The 20,076-nt window shown below is 42.9% G+C and overlaps 1 long non-coding RNA gene across 2 annotated transcripts; it reads left to right on the top strand.

Annotated features, from left to right (window-relative positions):
- Nucleotides 1-9,999: 9,999 nt before the first annotated feature.
- On the top strand, nt 10,000-15,782 carry LOC310696152. Of its 2 annotated transcripts, none has more exons than XR_014520452.1 (3): nt 10,000-10,177; nt 12,083-12,299; nt 15,696-15,782. It is a non-coding gene; the product is annotated as an uncharacterized lncRNA (long non-coding RNA). The 2 variants fall into 2 exon arrangements; XR_014520453.1 differs by lacking the exon at nt 15,696-15,782 and adding an exon at nt 13,469-13,660.
- Nucleotides 15,783-20,076: the final 4,294 nt, after the last annotated feature.

The raw sequence follows: 20,076 nt of genomic DNA on the forward strand, positions 1-20,076 counted from the left end.
TCTTCCACTGCCTCCCACGGTTTGGTCAAATTCATGTTGGTAGCTTCGAGAACACTGTCCAACCATCTCGTCCTCTGTCGTCCCCTTCTCCTTGTGCCCTCAATCTTTCCCAGCATCAGGGTCTTTTCCAGGGAGTCTTCTCTTCTCATGAGGTGGCCAAAGTACTGGACCCTCAGCTTCACAATCTGTCCTTCCAGTGAGCACTCAGGGCTGATTTCCTTCAGAATGGAGAGGTTTGATCTCCTTGCAGTCCATGGGACTCTCAATAGTCTCCTCCAGCACCATAATTCAAAAGCATCAATTCTTCGGAGATCAGCCTTCTTTATGGTCCTGCTCTCACTTCCATACATCACTACTGGAAAAACCATAGCTTTAACTATACAGACCTTTGTCGGCAAGGTGATGTCTCTGCTTTTTAAGATGCTGTCTAGGTTTGTCATCGCTTTTCTCCCGTCTTTTAATTTGGTGAGTGCTGTCACCATCTGCAGTGATCATGGAGCCCAAGAAAGTAAAATCTCTCACTGTCTCCATTTCTTCCCCTTCTATTGCCAGGAGGTGATGGGACCAGTGGTCATGATCTTAGTGGGGTTTTTTTGTTTTTTTTTTTATGTTGAGCTTCAGACGATATTTTGGACTCTCCTCTTTCACCCTCATTAAGAGGTTCTTTAATTCCTCCTCACTTTCTGCCATCAAAGTTCTGTCGTCTGCATATCTGAGGTTGTTGATATTTCTTCTGGCAATCTTAATTCCGGTTTGGGATTCATCCATTCCAGCTTTTTGCATGATGTATTCTGCAGAAGCGGCTTAGTCATGCTGGCCACATGCTGTACGTCGGCTCCCTCGGCCAATAAAGAGAGATGAGCACCGCAACCCCAGAGTCATCTGCAACTGGACCTAACGGTCAGGGGTACCTTTACCTTTACCTTTATATTGCATATATATAGAGGTAAATGATAGCAAATGCCCCACTGTTTTGTCATGGTTTGGGTCCCCCCCTCTACTTTTTAGCTCTTTCCTTCCTCCTATTCTGGGAAGTGGATTGAAGGGGCAGAGAACAGAACAACAACACAGCTATTCCCACCAAGGCAAGGTGATTTTCTCAGCGGCAAGTCCTTCCTATATAAATACATACCAATAAGACATTGAGTTATTGCCAGTGAAAATTGGCTTGTATAAATGTGATATTTATACAAAGGCTATCTTGCAATTAGGACATGTTTTGAGTGACTTGCATAGAAAGGCCCTGCAATGCATGCTGGGCAAATTCCCCTCAGCTCAATTTGGCACTGGCTCTCTATTTTCCAACTTCCTTGGCGAGTATTCTGAAAAAAGCGTTGTCTTTTTGAGAGCTCTCTCCTCGCTCAAAATAGTGCCGGGTGCATGCTGATGGTGCTGCACGTATGCACACCATTGTCCCCCCAGGAACTGTAGTTTCATGTCACACTGTCCTGCAGCGATTCTATAGCACCAGCCATGCTGGAAAACTGCCTAGAAATTCAAGCACTATGGCCCAAATAAACATATCCAGGAGCATGAGAGGGCTTTGGACCTGCATGGAGGACAGCAATCAGATTAAAATGTTTGCCAAAATAAAAAGAAACACACAATTGACAGACTGATTCATCCCCAAAGAGAAGGCATTCACCAAACAAAGTTGACTAGATGAGAGATTCCTCCATAAAAAACAAGCAGATGCTTAAACCCTATGCCTGTAGTATAGATATACCCCAAGCTGCTAGATTGTTTGGAAAAAGATAGTAATGGGGTGGAAGGTGATTGAACAATATGAGCTTGAAATTGCAAGTAATTGCTTGCTGCCTCTTACTTGATAGGGATATAGAAACAATGGAGACACCAAGATGGGGGGGGGGTTGCACTCCCCCTTTTCCTCCAGGAAGAAACCTCCTTTTCAAATGGAAGGAGTCTCCACTCAGGAACACTTGTGTTGATGTGTGTGTTATTTCTGGTACTTATTATATGCCTATTAAAAATCCTCAAGGCCTCATACATTAGGTTTTAAAATGCAGTTATATGCGATAAAACCCACAATAAGACATAAAATTCAAGCATAAGGGAAAAGAAAAACATTACCATATCACAGCTGAAATGCAGTAAATCACAGGAATCACAAAAAGCGATTAGTAAACTGCAGAAGCTAAAATCCTCAATCACACTACAAGGATTAAAATATCATTTGGGAAAGCAGAAAATCCTGACTCTCTCCCAAGACAGTAAAGTAGACTCCAAGTCAGTTCCCTTGGGAGAGAATTCCATAGCCATGAGTAGTGGGGCAACACTGAAAAGGTCCTGTCTCTCCAAGCCACCCTCTGAATTTCTGAATAGGGAGCATTTGGAGGAAGATCTCCAGCGATGACTTTTAGGTAACAGCATGTGCCAGCTTCAGTTTCTCCCAGTTTCTCACTTTTTCCAACCTTAAACACACTTTTCCATATGTCTACAGTGTTTGGTGACTTTAAAAAAGTCCTCATGCAAATTCATCAGCATTTTTGTGTGTTTATCTCCAATATACAATTATTGGTATGCAGTTTTGCCTAATATATTACATTTTTGCAAAGATGTTTCCGCCCATGCAATGCCTTCTTATATGTTATTTCAACTAATATAGGCATTTATATGCACATTTTAAACTACAATACAGTGGTACCTTGGGTTACAGATGCTTCAGGTTACAGAATCCGCTAACCCAGAAATAGTACCTTGGGTTAAGAACTTTGCTTCAGGATGGGAACAGAAATCGCACGACGGCAGCAGTGGGAGGCCCTATTAGCTAAAGTGGTACCTCAGGTTAAGAATGGTTTCAGGTTAAGAATGGACCTCCAGATCGACTTAAGTTCTTAACTCAAGGTACCACTGTATGCATTTTTTGCTCATCTACTTCAAAGCTCTTCACATAGGGGGCACAGTCATTGTTAATACAATATAATCTTATAACACTTTTGCCTTGTCCAGAGAAAAAGGTAAGGTTCCCTGCTGACTTTTTCTATCTGGTACTTTTACACATAATCAGCCTAAACTGGTAGATTAACTTTAAAAGGTAGACACCTGCATAATTAATCATCGTATCCATTGATTTCCTATCTGGCAGATACACAATATCCTCTGGACCCAAACCCAGCAGGAGACCAGGAGCAACTCCAAGGAGTGAGATGCCCGCCTTGGAATGTATGAAGCCAACTGCAGATAGCAGCTTGCAGTCGCCCCAAGGTGGGTGCTGCAAGCCTGGAGGTGATATGCCCTAAGTGCAATCAATAGAAAGCTTGATGGTCAGCCCATATCATCGAATGATGATAAGGCAGGACAGTGAGCAGGGGAAAGCCAGACTACTGAAAGAAGGAGAACAGGTGATAGCGGATGAGAAGATTGTGAATCCTGCTGTATTTTGACAGCGAGCTGCAGGTGACACTGAGGCCCAGCTCCTTCTGGCAGTTCCCTCATTGTGAGAAGTGAGGTTACAGGGAACCAGGCAGTGGGCCTTCTCGGTAGGGTCGCCCACCCTGTGGGTCACCCTCCCACCAGATGTCAAGGAAATAAACAACCTTTAGTGACATTTAGAAGATACCTTAAGGCAGACCTGTAAAGGGAAGTTTTTAAATGTTCAGTGTTTTACTGTGTTTCATGTTTTCATTTGTTGGAAGCCACCCCGACTGGCTGGGGCAATCTAGTCAGATGGGCGGCATCTAACTAAATAGGTTGTTGTTTTTAGTGAGGAGGCTAATGCAGGCCCCCACCCCACCCCAAAGCCTGGCCTAACTGGTGCACATTTAAGTAACACAGTGATCCAGCCAGTACTTTGGAACTGACAAAAGGCAATATCAGAGTCCAAGGACACCTTCCAACCAGGTAAAATAGTGAAGGGAATGGCCTGATTTCTGAAGGCCAGATAGCAATTGCTTGTGGGCCATATTTGGCATGGAGGTCTGTGGCTCCCCAACTTTGCTATACAGTAAAGGTAAAGGTAAAGGACCTCTGGATGGTTAAGTCCAGCCAAAGGGCTGTGGCGCTCATCTCGCTTTCAGGCCAAGGGAGCTGGCGTTTGTCCACAGACAGTTTTTTGGGTCATGTGGCCAGCATGACTAAACCACGTCTGGCACAACAGAACACTGTGATGGAAGCCAGAGCACATGGAAATGTCATTTACCTTCCTGCCACAGCAGTATTTATTTATCTACTTGCACTGGCGTGCTTTCAAACTGCTAGGTTGCCAGAAGCTGGGACAGAGCAACAGGAGCTCACCGTGTCATGGGCATTCGAACCGCCAACCTTCCGATCAGCAAGCCCAAGAGGCTCAGTGGTTTAGACCACAGCGCCATCCGTGTCCCTATACAGTTCTGCTACATGGCAGACAGATTTGTTGCTATGTCTTACTTGTTATTTTATATTGTGATGACCCACACTGGGATCACTTGTGTAGAGGGACAGGATATAAACTTTATAAATAAATAAAATCCAGCTTGAACTGTTTCATGCACAATTGCAAAATAAGTGGGGGGAATTGATAGACACATTATGATTCATTTACCTAGCTACTGAATATAATCACTCCAGAAGCAGTTAAAAATACAGACTATGCAGAGGAATGTCATATTCAGTTTCTCCGTGTCCACAGAGAGCCTACTTCAAAAGGAAAAGAGTCTACCATTACTCTGCTGACAGTTCTCAGATTTTTACTTCCCCGGTCTCTGATTTAACCCCTGTTGTTCAGTCACACATTTCCTCCTGTCTCTTTGACATCTCCCTCCAATTGTTCTCAAGTCAACTCCATCAGAACACAGCAAAATTGGAACACCTTTTGTCTTCCAGTCAAAACTGCCTCCCACTCATTCCCTTCTTCTTATCATTGTGGATAATTCTGTCACTATCCAAGTCACACAAGCCTGCTGTCAGGGCACCATTACTGATGTTCATAAAATAATAATAATAACAATCTTATACCAAATGCCAAGACGCTGACATTATTCACAAAGACAAAACCAATAGTCAGCATGAGAATGGGTGAGTGGAAGGGAGGCAATGAAGTGTTTATCATAAACTAGCATCTACCAATAGGGTAGTATCCAATATTAGTCATAGAGTAGACCCATTGGGTGCAAGCCAATTAAATAAATCCACCAGTGCAAGAGTCTACTCCCTCTCCCCACACCCACATTCCCTTTCCAAATGTGCTCTGGAGGGTTGGGGGACCCCTCAAACAGATTTAGGGAGGGGTCACACAGGGAGAGGAGAGGGAGTGGAAGTTTTGTTGTGCTAAAAAAGAAGTCCCTGTTAGGTTAGATATCGTCCACTTATTTCATTGGACCTATTCCAAGTATGACTTAATTGAATATCATACCCAGGTGGAATCTACATACATATAAAAAACCCTTCTGAAAATGCTTTTTTTTTTAAAAAAAAAGTGTTTAAAAAAATAGATTGGATTTTCCATTAGGCTCACCATCACCATCTAGTTGCCACATTGTATATTGCACTAAAAACACACTTAAAACGTTTTATTTGCAGCTGTATAGCTGAGTCCCTTGTGTGCAAATATGTAGGTTTTCAGTCAGTGATTGGAAGCACAGCTTATGATTGCTTGTGCTAAACTGAGCTCTTTGCTTTCCATTACCAATCATGAGTCTCAGATAGCCACCACTGTTAAATGGGTAATATTTGAAAAAAACACACAATGCACTGGGTTGTATTCCATTAACTTTTGCCTAATGTAGACCCTTTGATGTTAACAGATCTAAGTTAGTCAGGGCCATTCATTTCAAGCTCGTTCGTTTATTCGTTGGATACAACCCAGTAAGAATTCCTCTAAGCAGCCAACAGATAACAAACCTGCAGAAACCCTAGCCTCCCAGCAGGTGAGTTGCCCCTGATGTTGGGAAAGATGGAGGGCACAAGGAGAAGGGGATGACAGAGGATGAGATGGTTGGATAGTGTTCGCGAGCATGAGTTTGACCAAACTGCGGGAAGCAGTGGAAGACAGAAGTGCCTGGCGTGCTCTGGTCCATGGGGTCACAAAGAGTTGGACACAACTAAACAACTAAACAACAACAACAAACCTGGAAAAAGAGAAGGGAGGTGGTGGCAAAATGGGTACATTGCAACTGGTTACCAGTGGAGCCAATCTACTGCTCCTACATTTGCACTGTGACATCCTACTGACCACTTTCCCTCTCCCAGGAAGCATCTGCAACCATATCATCCACTCGGGCATCAGCCAAAGTCCCCCCCTCCTTTAAATTACAAACATAGACAGTTTAAGGGACCGGTTCTCCTTGCTCTTGTCATTGTTCACATACTAAGAGGAGCAGACCCTCCAGGTGTCCCTGTTTTCCAGGGACTGTCCTGGAGTTACAAAAGCTGTCCCAGTTTCTGATTTGATCCTGGAATGTCCTGCTTTTCCTTAGGACACCCCTACTTCCATCAGAGAAATGTGGAAGGGTATGACAAGACATCCCTATTTTCTTTCTTTTCTTTTTGGTTTACATTAAGATCGCATAACATACAATTTACATCAAAATCTACTTATCTAATTTGGCAACTTCCCATTCTTACACCCTTCATGGTCTAATTCTCTCTCTTCCCTGCTCCCTGTCCAAACTCTTAACCTTATCTATTTACCTAAATCTTGTATTACAATCTTTTTTAAAATTTTCTTTCCATTGCTGCTCATAAATCATAACTTGTTTGACATTTTATCTGGCTGTATTGCGTTCCCAACTAAGGAGGAACAGGTAGTCAAACTACTGGGGCACTCAGAAATGGTGGAACTCACAGAAAGGTGAAATATATGTAGAAGAATGGAAACCCTTTTCAGTTTATATAAAAACACAATGCAAGATGTCCCTACTTTCATTGGAGAAGCCTTGAAGAGTAGGGTAGGACATCCCTATTTTCCTTGGAGAAATGTTTCAGGGCATGGAGGGAGCAGAGTAACATGCAGAGCAACAAGGACTGGGAACAGCAGGGTCAGAGTTTGGCAGCAGTGCCCCTCTGATACCCTGTGATATGGATTCCTGATGTGACCCCCCCCCCAAAGCAGTGCCAAAGTTCTTTGGCACTGATGAGTTCAGCTTTCCCAAACCCAAACCTTACATTCTAGGCATTATCCTCTGTCCTGGTTGATAGTATCAGGGCCGGATATAGGTTGATGAGGCCCTCAGCTACTGAAGGTAATGGGGCCCTTTATATGTCCAGCTGTCCTTTGTCAACAACAAAATGTCACTGTTTTTGTGTGTTGAATATATGCTATATGATAATTTATGGGACTAATAGGTATCTAAAGCCATTTGCATATAAGAAAATACGTATTTTATCAAAGTAATTGTTGAACTGAAATACCATTAAGAAGAAGTATATTAATAGTGAAATGCAATTAAGAAGAAGCATATTAATAGTGAAATAATTATTAAGCTCTAACTGTATGTAGGTTTTATTTTATTTGTTTTTTTATCTTATATTTTGGAAATGTACATCCAGTTGTTGTTGTTTTCTTGGGGCCCCCCAATATAGTGGCGCCTAAAGCTATAGCTTGTTTAGCTTATACGTAAATCCGGCACTGGATAGTATGATAACAGACAGCTGCTCTGGAGGATGAGTTAATACATGCACTCAACAACAGATTTTGCCCAATATTCTTTCTGTTTTTATTTTCACAGAAGGCTGAACTGCCTCTGAATATTCTAATTACTTTACCTTCATCCAACGTTTATTTTGTCTTATTTACAGAATTAAAATGTCAGATGTACCTGCAATGAACGGCCAGGGTGCCAGCATGTTAATATTTGTGGTATTATTTGAGGGAAAGCATTATTATTATTATTATTATTATTATTATTATTATTATTATTATTATTATCAGAGTTCAATATGGCAGCAACAATTCAAGGGATGCTCTGGCCCCTTTTTAGGACTATTAATCAGTGGCTATTAAATCCTGCCACATGTCAAGAATCAGCAGCTACTTTATAGTGCTTCTCCACTTAGAAATTCCTTGTTAAACTCTCACCCTTTTCAGAGCACAATACCCATTTTTCATAGGCTTAAAAAAAGAACGAGCACAGTTTAATGATTCCTCAGGACAAGCTGAAATCATAGTAGCAAGAGCTCCAAAGTGTCTCACCATTAGGGTGCAAAATAACTTGTTTGCAGTATGCTCTCGAAAGATAAAACCGGTCATGAAAAATAGCTAATAGGGCTGTACGGGGGTGGTGGGGAAAAAATGGACTTTAATGTTCCAAGCATAAAGATACTGTGGGGGCTTGCTCCTATTCCATTGATGATCAACTTTAATGGCCTTGAGGGAGATGCAGGTTTTCATGCTTCCTTTACTGAAATGTGTCAAAAAAGAGAAAACTGACAAGGCAAAGTGGAAAGAGGCAATAACAAGACAGAAGGCAGAGAAATCTGCACAGTAAGTATAAAAAAAACAAAAGGAGCCCAGAGTAAATGAGGCATCAGGAATGGGATCGCACATAATATGCACCCACAAAGGCTGTCAAAACTTCATAGGTGTCAGCTTTCTGCTTCAAGTGCACACTTCATTATATCTTGAGCATGGGGTTGCTACTGGACTGAATGTGATCCTTCTCCCTGCACCCCCAACCCTCCTCAAAGGATGATTGACTGGTTGTGTAGATAAGAGTCAAAACCATCTTATTCGCAGAACTGTTTTGAACAACAGAAGAGGACGGTGACGAAGAGGGAAACTAGCAGGCTTAATCCTCAGCTGCTTTTCCTTTTCTACAACTGTCCATCTCTCCGTTGGAAGCCTAGCACGGCCTCCGGCGCAGAATGTAATCCCCTTCCTATTCATAGATTTTATTGCTGGTGGTGTCAATAGCGGTTGGTGTAGACGTGGCTATACCTATTTTATTTCCCAGAGGGATAATTTCATTATACAAGAAGCCATGGCTAGGACAAGATGTGAATGTGGCGTTTACTTAGCTTCTCGGAAGGCAAACTGTTCGTGCTGTTTGAACACAAGCTCTCAGGTTAGGAGGGCATGCTTAAAGTCAACAACAATAACAAAACCTCCCTCAGCATGTTGCTTCCTGCTTGCAAGGATTTAAACTGGCTTATAAATTTAAGCCCTTAAACAATAAGAACTGAAATATGGTAAGGCAGGTCATAAACAGCATACACAGACGCGTGTGTCTCTGTGCGTGTAAACGTGTTGGATTTATTTTTTTTGGTTTTCATCCGCTGATTTTTATGCTGCATTCTAGAATGTGGTGTGTGTGTGTGTGTGTGTGTGTGTGTGTGTATATATATATGAAGGTAAAGGGACCCCTGACCATTAGGTCCAGTCGTGACCGACTTTGGGGTTGCAGTATGCATCTTGCTTTATTGGCTGAGGGAGCCGGCGTACAACTTCCGGGTCATGTGGCCAGCATGACTAAGCCGCTTCTGGCGAACCAGAGCAGCACACGGAAATGCCATTTACCTTCCCGCCGGAGCGGTACCTATTTATCTACTTGCACTTTGACATGCTTTCAAACTGCTAGGTTGGCAGGATATATATATATATATATATATATATATATATATATATATATGCTTTCGTAGATTTTCACGGGTACAGGAATGCAGGTTTTGGTGTCTTCGGGTGTCTTCCCGTGTAAGAGTTGGGGTGTCTAGGCGACGTTTCGACGAGGTCTCACTCGTCATCTTCAGGCTGGTGCTTTCGGCTTCTTGTTCTGCTGTGTTCCAGTAACAAGAAGCCGAAAGCACCAGCCTGAAGATGACGAGTGAGACCTCGTCGAAACGTCGCCTAGACACCCCAACTCTTACACGGGAAGACACCCGAAGACACCAAAACCTGCATATATATATATATATATATATATATATATATATATCCTAAAGCACTTTACAATACAAATATGCAGTAAACCAAACAATGCAATCCCACCTTAAGACAAAGAAACCTGGACATGTTTTTAAAAAAGCAAAAACAAACAAAAAACACCTAAAGGAGATGTTCAGCCAGAGTACGTAATGTATCTGTTAGGTAAAGCACTAAGGCAGGGTTTGCCCAACTTTTTGGGCCTAGTGGACACCTTGGAATTTTGAGAAGTGTTGTGGGTGCTGTTCTCAAAATGGTTGCCTTTTGGATGTGGCACTGCAGAAAATGGCTGCTGTGGGTTGCAGGGTAGGAGACAGGAACTGAGTAAGCAGAACAAATAGTCTCTCATGCACTGTGGATCTTTAAAACGTGTGTGTGTGTGTGTGTGTGTGTGTGTGTGTGTGTGTAGAGAGAGAGAGAGACCTTTCACAGGCATCATAGGAAGTGCTGGTGGGCACACTTGGGTAAACAGTGAGACTGAGGGCAACTTATGCAAACCGCAAAACGTTGGGGAGCACGTTTGGAGCATGGATCATACACTGCAAGCCTGGTTTAGGCACCAGGTTGCTGATACCTTAAAAGAAGAGCTGGGCAAGATGATAGGCCAGGGAAAGGAGAGACGGAAGGAAGAAATATAGACCTTGTAAAACAAAAAGCCAGGGGCTTGAGAAGACAGTAGGCCAAGGTTACTTGAGGTGTCAAGGAATGGTGGGTAGAAGAAGGTGTAGACCAGAAGAATGAGGAATAGAGCAGGGGGAATGAGAAGAAAGAGCACGAGACAGTCAGGAAGATGGAGAGAATGGGCAGAGGGCTGCAGAGATGTTAAGTTATACAGTGGTATATCGGGTTATGAACTTAATTCGTTCCGGAGGTCCGTTCTTTAGCTAATGAGGCCTCCCACTGCCGCTGTGCCGTCGCTGCACAATTTCTGTTCTCATCCTGAGGTAAAGTTCTTAACCCGAGGTAGTACTTCCAGGTTAGCAGAGTCTGTAACTCAAGGTGTTTGTAACCCGAGGTACCACTGTACAAATATCTTTGTATAATGCCAAGTCTTTGCATTGCTGTCTGGAATTTCATGGCATAGGTATTGTTGGGCAAGCTAGATGTTTGGGTAGGTACAGCTCAGCCACTTTCTAAGAGGACTAGGGAAAGTTTAAAAGTTGTCAGGCTATTTCCCCCCACTTAAAGCGGCACCCGTTGCCGTTTAAATTATGCCAAAAATAACCAGAGGTTAATAAAAAGAGGTGAATCCTTAATTGCAAATCCTTCTCGCCTCTCGGCACAGGCAATATTCATTGTTTTACTTTAATTTGCTACATCAAATTAAATTCTTTGTCCTCATCCCAAAATGATTTTACAGGTTTATTTAATGACACTCGCTTCTGCTGTCCACTTAGATATGCAGGTTTCATTAAGGGGGATGACTAGAGAGCACAGCCTCTGCCCCTTCAACCACTATTCAGTTGTCTATCAACAAACATTTAGCATCCAGCAGCCCAGAACAAATCCAATTCGTTTCCTGGCAATTCTGATGTAAATCAAGCAACTCCTTGGAGCCAATGCAATTAGACAACGTTAAAGGTAGAAAAGAAAACAGGAATATACTAGTGGGGGTAGGAATCCTTCTCAACCCTTTTTTCATAATATATTATTTTCCTGGTGTTCAGGTGGGTTTTCTTTTTTTAGAGGTGGCACCACATATCAACTGCAACCCAGGCAAAACTTTGGCTCCAGACTCCACTGGAAAAAAATAACTGTACCCAAAAATAATAATAATCAAAATCAAAGTCATTGCAATGACTAGGCAAAGAAATGCCACTACTTTCTAAGCAATTACAGACCTATAGCACTATCTACAAGCAGCATAAACATTCTGGAGAAACATCTAGTTTGTAGAGATGCCCAGGTAGGTTTCGGCCTACAATTTATACTCAGGTCCTTTAGTGCAAGAGGGGGGCCATTCAATTAGGAAGGGTGCAGACATGAATAAATCACTCCTTTCTAAGTTAAAATACAGAAAAGCAGAGAGTCGGGCCTCTCCTGGTTTCTGCCTTCATGTATTAATATTTTTCAACTTGGTATTTTATAGTAGCATGCAAAATCTCTGCAGATCCATAGGATCGCCCCTTAATGTACATCTCTCTTACTGTACACATATTTGTATGCAATTTTGACAACCGTGCCCATTTTTGCATGCAATTTTCCCTATTCTGTTTTATGATGGTTCAGATGAGGAATTTGACAATGACAGTGACAGTGGGAGCGCAGGTGGAAGTTACACTGATACAGCGAATTTCAAAAGCTCACAAGCATCGCTCAGACCATCAGAACAGTCTGATTGAGAATTGGAGGAACCACTGTTCACAACAGGTCACTATTCCCCCAAAGAAGCGAAGCCCAGACTGGCAGACTTGCGTCTCATATGCAGATCCGAAAGCTACGAAGGGTAAGCTACCCACTAGGTATACTCGAGAGTATGCTAACACAGCTGTTGTAAATATATCTGTGGCTAATAACTCGAAACAGGTTTCGAAACCTGTGGTCTTGCAAGGGGTACAGGGTTTGTCCTCAAAGGATGAGAAACCACACCTGCAAGGGCCAACACTGTTTCCTCAGACAGGAACAGAGCTAGATCTCTAGTCCCATGGAAGAAAGGTAACCGCGAGTGCAAGGTGGTCAGGCACGAGGCCAGTCCAATTGCAGGTAGTTCCAAAGGTGGAACAGGTACTACAGGGGTACACTATGTGTATGACAACTGTATGTTTACTTCACTTACTCCTGTGTTAGCCTATGCAGCATTGGTTACCTGAAATGGGGGAGGATGTTAGTATTTCATGCATCCGATGCTGCAGATGTGATTGGTGTAAATCACATGCCTGCCTGGGAAGACCGTGGGAACGGAAGACAGCCATATATCTCTTCCGTTGTGGGTACTGTCGGACTGTACTTTTGCTTTTACTTCACTCTGTTCTCTCTTGGAGCTGATGAGAGAGGACACCATAATTCTTTGTCTGTACATAGTGTGTAAATAAATACGTAGATCAGCTCTATGATGTCTCACACATCTTGCTGTGTAATGCTAGAAGATTAGTGTGCATATACCATCTGGTATATGTCGCTGAGCGCAGTGGAGAAGAAGGGAAATGCCTTTTCCAGAGCTGTGCATATCGGAGGATGCTCAGGTAGCGGGGGCTGCAAAAGCACCTCAGGGCATTTTCTAACACCAATATGGTATCCTCAAATTGTTAAATACAGCTTTCGTTTCCCCAAACCATTGGCCATTCTGGCTGGGGCTGATGGCGGTCTGGAGGAAATCGCATAGGCCACGCCCTGCTCTTTCTTATTGGCTCTCTGCAAAGTAATTTGACATTTAAAATTCTTCTCACAACAAAACAAAACCAAGATTCAAGAGAACATTTCAAATTGATTTTCATAGGACTATGATTTATAGGCTCACTTTAGTAAGAAATCGGGAGAATATAACTAGTCTTTCTTCATTAAACAGGTTACAAAGCCAAATAAGTTCAAATTAACTGAAATATACTTATTCTCCCTGCCACGCACAACTCATTATACTTAATGCAGCCTCCTCTGTGTCTATTTTGTTTTATCCAGATGCCATTTACAATTCTTCTTCTAGGACTCAGCTAGACTGGTAAAGAAAAAGCGATTTATATGTGTTGTATGTGAGATATAACATTGTGCCACCAGAAGGCGATGTAGAGTCCTGTTTTTCTCTACCTGTTTTCCCTGTTTAAATTTACAATGCTTTAAACTGAAACGCTTCTTTGATGTGTCTAGATCCAGCCCTAATCTCAGCAGAACACTTATTTTCCACTATCAGAAAGGCTATTGAAAGTAGACATGCTGTGATTCAATGATCTTGACCTACAACACAGGCCTTTCCTGCTAATGTACCAGGAAATCTGGTTACCATGGTTATAATTACCATAATTTTACAGCTATTAATGTTGCCTGTGGAATTAATGTCCAAAGTCTGTGATTTCAAACAAAAACATCAGCTTTGCTTTTTTCTTTTTTGCTCCCCCCACCCTTTCTTTTTTGCTGGAAGCAGCAGAGATCTTGCAAAATTCGTAAATGCCACATCACACCAGCCTGGATGTGACTCTCAACATATTCCTTCTTATTAATATTCAAGCAGCTGTGAAGTGGTCAGTCGGCATGAAGTCTGAAAGCAGAAGTGAAGCAACCTTCATCCAAGCTGAACAAATAGAATATTATACACATACTTTTCCAGCTGACGCCACACAAAGCAAATTAAGAAGTACCTTGGGCTATAATTTACTACACAACTGCTTCCTAAATTTCTGACACTTTCATTTAACTGACTAATTAAATTTGCTCGTAGGCATTTGACTTGAGAAGTGCAGTAACTGCACTATCATTCTGAAAGGGGAATGGAAATTACGATAGTTGGGTAGATGTGTGTAAATAGATGTTGGTTTGTTTATTTATTTATTTATTATTTTATTTGTTAGGCTTGTATACTTCCTTTCATTTGCAGATCAAAGGCCAGTTCATAACATAAAAATACAGAAGGAGAACACAAAATGCATAATAACAATACAGTGGTACCTTGGTTCTTGAACTTAATCCGTTCCGGGAATCTGTTCGACTCCCGAAACCATTCAAAAACCAAGGTGTGGCTTCTGATTGGCTGCAGGAGCTTCCTGCACTCAAACGGAAGCCACATTGGACATTTGGCTCCCGAAAAACTTTCTTAAACCGGAACGCTTACTTCCGGGTTTGCGGTTTCGGGAGCCGATTTGTTCGACAACAAAGCCGTTTGAGGACCAAGGTACTACTGTACTAATAATGTGAGCCTCCCTGGGGAGAGAATTCCACAAATAAGAAGCTATCACAGAAAAGGCCCATTCTCGTGTTACCACCCTCCAGAACTCTCGTGGGGTGGCCAGAGATGGATAACTGGGTACAGGCCAGTTCATATTGGAGGAGGCAGTCCTTGAGTGAGGTACTGCAGTCCTGAGCCATTTAAGGCTTTATAGGTCAAAACGGGCACTTTGAATTGGGCCCAGAAACTAATTGGCAGCCACTGCAGTTGGGCCAGGATCGGTGTAATATGCTCAAACCCTCTTGCCCTTGTGAGCAATCCAGGCACTGAATTCTGCACCACCCAAAGTTTCTGGGCAGTCTTCAGAGGTGGCCTTCCTGTATGTATAACACATTGCAGTAACCTAACCAAGAAGTCATCAGAGCATTGACAACTGTAGTTTGGCTATCCCTGTCCAGATAGGGGCGCAGCTGGGCCACCAGCCAAAGTTGACGGAAGGCACTCCACACCACTGATGCAACCTGAGTCTCAATCAATGACAATGGATCCAGCATTACTCCCAAGCTACAAACCCACCGCTTGATGTAACCCCATCAAGAACATGCAATGTTGCATCCATCAAGTCTAGGTGCCTCTATCTTGTGTGGATCCAGAATTGGCCTCCACAGTCACTTACGGACTCATTGTTAAAACCGTGTTTATGAAAGACAATCTTACTCAGGTACAAGTGATCTCCAAAGAAGAAGAAGACTGTCAGAAAGTTCTTCCCGATGTTTAGTCGGAAGTACAGCTTTGTTTTTATTTTCTTGCTAAATTTATATTTCAACCTTTGCCCAAGGAGCCCACTTCTCCTCTCCATTTTATTCTCAAAACAACCTGTGTGGTAGCTAGGGCTGAGACAAAGGGTGGATCTACACAAAGGTAAAAAATACGATGAGTAAGTCAGAAATTAAATCACTATTATAAAGAGAGAAAAACATTATGGAAAATCACAAATATTCTTTTCTTTTTTTTCCTTTTGCTCTCCAGTGCCATCTGGTGTTGCATGTTTATAACGAATTCAAAACGCTGTTTTTTGACTAATGTAGCCAAGTCCATAGTGACTAGTCCAGGGTCACCAGGTGAGTTCTTTTAGCTGAGGGTGGATTTGAACTGCGGCCTCCCAGGTCCTAGTCCAGCAATCTCACCATTAAACCTGTCCATACCCTCCAACATTTCTCTAATGAAAATAGGGACACCCCCTCCAATAGTTCGCTGATGAACATAGGGAAGTCCTAAGGAAAAGTGGGGAATTCCAGGATCGAATCAGAAACTGGGATGGCTTCTGTAAATCTGGGGCTGTTCCTGGAAAATAGGGACAATTGGAGGGTCTGCCTGTCCAGCCCCTCCCTACTCAAGCTTGGGGGTGTTTTTCTAGTCAGCCAGTTTTCACTTTTAAAAAAGGGGAGGGGGCTTAAAAATCCAAACCCTCACAGTGACTTTTTAATTTAGGTAGTCATCGATCTGCCTCAAGATGCCCAGTCTGACCCAGGCAGGTGAGAACCTCACCCAAAACGTCCCTATTCACCTCATAATTTGTGAAGTACAGAGAGCTGAAGCACACCCTTAGAGTGTAATATTATCCCTACTGTGTGATAATTTTCTTCTTTGCATAGTTCTTTTTTTCTTTTTCTAGAAAAATACATTTTCGTGAAATGGTGAGAATGGCAATTATGCAATTATTTTACCAGGCATCAATTAGCTTAGGTTGAAGAAATACAGTCCACCATCAAAGCAGTTTCCTGGAGGGGGAGAGAGAGTTGGGAGGGGAGCATATGCCACTTTTGAACTGCACAGCAATGCTTGGCTTCTTTTCTAGCCATCCACAAAATTGCTGTATCCCAAGCCAAGCCAGCCAAGCAATAAATATGTAGCCATGAATAATTTCTATAAGAAAACACAGTCCAGGGCCAAGGCGGAATAACTTGGTGCTTAGTATAAAAGAGGAGATATTGAGGGAGGGCTATGCTCTCTACTCAAGTAACCCAAACAGAATGAAATGCATGGGAAATGGAGTTTCAACTAGGTGCACACAAGACAGCTCATCAAACAGTGCTGAGAGCAGGCAGAGAATCAGGAAACCAGACACAGAAGCATCAAAGGCATTTATACTCATCTTTTTGGAAGCACCACAGTTCCTCCATTTTTAGGGCAACCTGCTATACAGTGGTACCTCGGGTTACATACGCTTCAGGTTACATACGCTTCAGGTTACACACTCCGCTAACCCAGAAATAGTGCTTCAGGTTAAGAACTTTGCTTCAAGATAAGAACAGAAATCGGGCTCCAGCAGCTCAGCAGCAGCAGGAGGCCCCGTTAGCTAAAGTGGTGCTTCAGGTTAAGAACAGTTTCAGGTTAAGAACGGACCTCCGGAACGAATTAAGTACTTAACCCGAGGTACCACTGTAGTAACTATTGGCTAAAGGCCAATACAGTGGAACCTTGGTTCTCAAACGCCTTGGTACTCAAACAACTTGGAACCCAAACACTGCAAACCTGGAAGTACCGTATTTTTCCATCTATAAGATGCCCCCGTCTATAAGACGCCGCCTATTTTGGGGGCCTCAAAATTTAGAAAATAGGGGGGATTGACCTTTTGGGGAGGATTATTTGGGGGGAATGCTGAAAATTGCTCACCCGACAGAACGCAGCACACAACCGCTCGCATCGCAGCTGCCTTATCACTGCCATTAGCCCTTCTGCTTGCTGCGACAAGGGCAGCAGTCTATTGGCTGCCGCAGCGGCAAACAGGAGGGCTAATAGCGGCGATCAGGCAGCTGTGACGCAAGCGGTTGTGTGCTTCGTTCTGGCAGGTGAGTGATTTTTGGGATCCCCTCCCCAACAATCAAGTGTCAAATGCCGAAAATTGCTCACCCGCTGGAACGAAGAGCAAGCCCGAGTTTTTAAGCAGCAATTGGCCACTTGATTGTTGGGGCTGGGAGAGATGCTGAAAATCGCTCACCCGCCAGAACGAAGTGAGAGCCCAAGATTGTAAGTGGCAATTGTAAGCGACGCAAACGGTTGTGTGCTGTGTTCTGGCAGGTGAGTGATTTTTGGTATTCCTCCCCCCCCCCCCAATAAAGTGGCCAATCACCGCTTACAATCTCGGGCTTGCACCAAACATCCATTCAAACATCCCCCCCCCCCCCTCAGCACTACCCGTGTATAAGACGAGCCTAAATTCTGAACCTCATTTTTGGGTCAAAAAATCTCGTCTTATACACCGAAAAATATGGTAAGTGTTCCGGTTTGCAAACTTTTTTCGGAAGCTGAATGTGCTCCGTTTTGAGTGCCACACGTCCGTTTTTGAGTGTTACGCTGAGATCTGTCTGCTTTTGCTATTTATTTTGCAGTTTTTGCAGCTTTTTTGTTTTGTTTTTTGTGTGACTGTGTGGAACCCAGTTCAGCTACTGATTGCTTGCTTGTTTGACTGCAGTAAATTGTTTATTGCTTTACACACATTTATTCTGCTCTTTGCTTTACGCACTTTAAGGAGCATGCGGCTCCTGCGGGCTTTTCTACAAGGAGGGAACAGAAGCGCCGAATCGCGACCCGCACTGCAAACGTGCCTCCCGCACAGATCCTGTTTGCAACCCGAGCGTCCGCTGTACTAGTTAGTAGTGAGTCATGAGAAGACTGCATCCGAGCAGTTACCCGTTAACACTCCTTGCGGCAACCGACCAACTGACAAAATTGCCTGCCACATAGAGGCAATTAGTCCTCTTGGAATGTTGGACTTGACTGACAGCTTTATATCCCACAAAATGGAGCTTTTCTGTGGCTGTACTCACTTATGTGGAATACCAGTACCCCTTTTTGTAGTAGCTTGTGGCAGGAATGTTGCACTGGTACTCTCAACACTTTTATCTATATATGCATACTGGCATCCAATTTTTATACTCCCTCCCAAAAAAAGCACTGTTCTTAAGTATGTAATTTCATGTGATACAGACATGGTGACATTTTACGCCTGGTGATATTTAATTTCCATCATCTTATATTCTCTCCTAGTATGATGGTTGTGAATCCTCAATCTGATTTCATCCATGCCTTAGAAAACTAAGCAGGGGTTCAGTCCCGAATAGCTTCCTTTCGTCATTCATCAATTCTTATTACAATCAGTGTCTGTGTAATTGAAATTCTTTATCAGCAACTGCTCTACATACCTTGAGCACTTCCTCATCTAATTTTTCAGCTATTCAGCTCTGCGGTAGTTTCCCCTGGACATTTTTTTTTACCCGTTCTTTAATTACAATTCAGCTGTCGAGAATTTGGCAACAAACCTCTATATAGAATAATACATAGTTATGAGACCCAGTTTGGTGATGCTCCCATTCACTTCCATCGGAAACTTTGCTTCAGTAAGGCAGGAAAGGAAGATAGGCCCATCTATCTTAGTCCGCCGTGTGTCTCCAGCAATTGAATCCTAAAATGAATAGAAACAAGGTTATTTAAAACTGATGGGTATTGGTAGTGCTCTGTTAGACGTTGTGAGCCTAGCCTTTATGGCCGATTTTAGAGAATACAGCTGTACTTTATGGTCTGTAAAACTAAGCAAAGGTGTCTGCTGTTAATGGTGGCAAGTATAAATGATCCACAACATCATTTTATTCACTGCTTCCCTTACCATCTGTTGGTACAAGCAGACTTTGCCAGGTGTTATAGTTTCATTTCATCTCTCCCTCCCACCCCCATTTGCCCCACCCCATTTGTCTTGGTATATATTGACTCTAAGGCTTCATCTGAATCATTAGATCATATCGATACTGTTGTGTATTGAAGTTCTCACCCTGGCCACCAGGGGTATTGTGTATATAGTTTTCACTCAGGTCCACATAAGTTAATTTAGGCGGGAAACCCTGGGTTGTTGTTGTTGTTACAATGATGATAGCCAGCTGCCTATAAAAGCAGGCTGGCTGAGCTGTTCAGTTCAGTTCCAGCTTAATAATAATAATAATAATAATAATAATAATAATAATAATAATTCATTTATACCCCACCCTCCCCAGCCAAGACCGGGCTCAGGGCAGCTAACAACCAATAATAAAAACAAGTTGGTTAAAATACAATTTAAAAGATTAAGATACAACATTAAAATATTAGGATGCAGCCTCTTCACAGGAGGAGAAAGGAAAAAGAAAGAGGAGGAGGGAATCAAACTGATTCTAAGCCAAAGGCCAGGTGGAACAACTCTGTCTTACAGGCCCTGCGGAAAGAAATCAGATCCTGCAGGGCCCTGGTCTCATGAGACAGAGCATTCCACCAGGCCGGAGCCAGTGTTGAGAAGGCCCTGGCTCTGGTTGAGGTTAATCTAACTTCCTTAGGGCCCGGGACCTCTAGGGTGTTGCTATATATGGACCTTAAGGTCCTC

Source organism: Podarcis liolepis (assembly GCF_965112155.1).
Source record: "Podarcis liolepis genome assembly, chromosome: 17".
NCBI classification, from domain to species: domain Eukaryota; kingdom Metazoa; phylum Chordata; class Lepidosauria; order Squamata; family Lacertidae; genus Podarcis; species Podarcis liolepis.